Below are 2,693 nucleotides of genomic sequence, written 5' to 3'. Positions count from 1 at the left end.
GGAAGATGAATTCTTCCTGCAGGCTAGAGGGTTGGAAGCCAGCAGTGACTTGTGGAAGAAAGGGAAGGAGAGGGCAGAAAAATAAAGGAAAGAAAAAAAATAAAGAGAAAGAAAAAACACAACTGTGCTTGTTGAGACAGATTGTTTTTGGGAAAAGAGAAGAAAGAGAGAAGAACAAAATAAAGAGTAAAGAGATAGCTGAATCCTGATCTCCTGAACATGGGCTGGATGGTTTAAACTCTGCCCTAAGGTGGTGGGTAGCTGTGCTCTTTTGGTGCAGGGTCTCACTGGTGCTGGGCAGAATTTCCCTAGTTGGAAAGATCATAGAGGCCAGGCGGAGGTTTTTTCACCAGAATTTAGCCCTGGAGAGGGCTGTCATAGCTGCCTTGTGCAGTGTGCAGTACTCCCATAAAGGGCAGGCGGGAGCTCCCCCTCTGTTTGGACGGAGTTGCCCTCAGCAGAGGGTAGTGGCCCAGAAGCCAGCAGTGGCATGTGAAAGAAAATAGAGGGAAAGGAGCAAGGAAGAAAGAGAGAAAGAAAGAAAGAATCTTGGCCACTGAGTTTGACTGTGGTGGGAAAGCAAGAAGGGAGGGAGAATAAAGAGAGAAAGAAACAAGAATAGAAAGTAAGAAGATAACTGATCCCCCATCACAGGACTGTAGGGCTGGAGAAGTTTCAACCCTGCCTCAAGGTGGCAGGGTGGTGTGCCTGATTTGTTTAGGGTCCCACAGATGCTGGCAGAGTTATCCTTGTAGGCAATGGTATACCTTGGCCACTGAAGAGGCAAGGCAGAGGCTCCCACAGTGGTGTGGAGTGCTGGAAATGAATGTTATAACTGCCTTGTGCCATATGTAAAACTACAACATGTGAGGGTAAGTTTCTTCAGCCATGTGTAGGGCCCCAAGACAGGCAGGGAATCCCCCAGCTACGCAAAGACAGGCAGGACCTTCCAAGCTGCGTGTAATACCACTGAGGGCAGACAGTAGCTCCCCCACCATTGGACTTTCAGAGTTGCCCTAGCTTGTGCCAAGACTGCTAATATGCCAGTAGGCCAGAAAGACCACTGATATCCCAGTAGGCCAGAGAAATTCCTGCCCCCTGCCCCCAGCTAAATGGAATTAAATTAAATTGACTTCCTGGATATGGGCTCTATGTTTGTGCTCAATGAGATTATTCTGAGACTGATGCTTGCTCCAGAGGCTCTTTGTTATGTTGAAAACTTCCATACTGTGTAGCTAACTTCTGGCATTCCTTAGTTCTGACTCCCTTATTATACTGATGTATGCTAAAGGACCTGTTCTGCAGGTATGTCCTGGAGTTACACAATAGCCTGGGATTTGCAGTTTTTAACCAAAAAAATATGTTTCTCCTTTTATCATATTGGGTTTGTGGGGTGCACTGATTTCCCTCAGAGGAGGAGATCTAGTTTATCTGAGAGGTTGTTTTCGTCTCGGCCAACTGGAACTGAATTTGCCACCCTGGCTACAGCTACCTTCTTGTGCTGGGCCACAGTGTGATCTGACTCAGGTAAATTTCCTGACATCTTTTCCATTGCTGTAAATCTATAACTACACTGTCAACCCGACTCCTAGGCCACAAGTGCAAGGTAACTAACAGCACAGGGAGCTCTGTCGTGGGGTCTTGTGACTATCTTTCAGAAACTCTCTTTGAGACCAGACATTTTTTGCAGAGCTGCCACAGTCCCCTGCTTCAATAGTGCTTGAACAGAACCCAGTGCTTTCCAGCCTCCCCCGCCAACTGGCCTCCCAGCCTGACCTCCTTCAGCACCTCTCAGTCATACTCCCAATGCCCCCAGGCCTCCACCGTTGCCATGACTGCATCTCCCTTACAGATATACCAGAACTGCAACCAGAACACAGAGGCTGCCATCAACTTCCAGATCAACCTGGAGCTCTATGTCTCCTACGTGTACCTGTCCATGTCTTACTACTTCAACTGGGATGACGTGACTTTGAACAAATTTGCCAAATACGTCCTGCACCAGTCTTACCAGGAGAGACAGCATGCCGAGAAATTGATGAAGTTGCAGAACCAACGATGGGGCCAGATCTTCCTCCAGGATATCAGGACACCAAACCTTGATGACCGGGAGAGTGGGCTCAGCACCACAGAGAGTTCCCTGCATGCTGGAGCTGCACAAACTGGCTACGGACAAGAATGACCCTCATCTCTGTGACTTCATTGAGACACATTACCTGGATGAGCAGGTGAAATCCATCAAAGAACTGGGCAACTATGTCACCAACGTGCGCAAGATGGGGGCCCCGGATTCCAGCCTGGCCGAGCATCTCTTCGACAAGCATATCCTGGGAGACAGTGGTGGAGAGAGCTAAGCGGCACCCTGGCCTTCCCCAAGTCACCAAGGCAGCGCATGCATGTGGGGTAGACCTGTCCCTTTTCTAGAAATTGTACCCAAGCATCCACTTCCATTCTTCTATTTGTACCTTTCCTTCAGATAAAGTCTAAAGTCATTTGATACCCAGCTGTTGTCTCAGAGATCTTGGTGGGGAGGGCCAGAGAGCCACCCCGGGCCAGGCGGTCAAATTATTTAATCACCCCAGTTCCACTGCAACATCCCACTTAATAAAATGGTGCTTGTGCAAAGAAAGAAAGAAAGAAAGAAAGAAAGAAAGAAAGAAAGAAAGAAAGAAAGAAAGAAAGAAAGAAAGAAA

General features: G+C 48.0%; 1 pseudogene; it reads left to right on the top strand.

Moving 5' to 3' along the window:
- The first annotated feature begins 1,831 nt into the window (after positions 1–1,831).
- Positions 1,832–2,354, top strand: LOC142440613 (ferritin heavy chain pseudogene; annotated as a pseudogene).
- The last annotated feature ends 339 nt before the right edge of the window (positions 2,355–2,693 follow it).

This window comes from Tenrec ecaudatus, chromosome 2, assembly GCF_050624435.1.
Source record: "Tenrec ecaudatus isolate mTenEca1 chromosome 2, mTenEca1.hap1, whole genome shotgun sequence".
Classification (NCBI taxonomy): domain Eukaryota; kingdom Metazoa; phylum Chordata; class Mammalia; order Afrosoricida; family Tenrecidae; genus Tenrec; species Tenrec ecaudatus.
The sequence above is the reverse complement of the archived record's forward strand: the minus strand, read 5'-3'. Positions and strand labels throughout refer to the sequence as shown.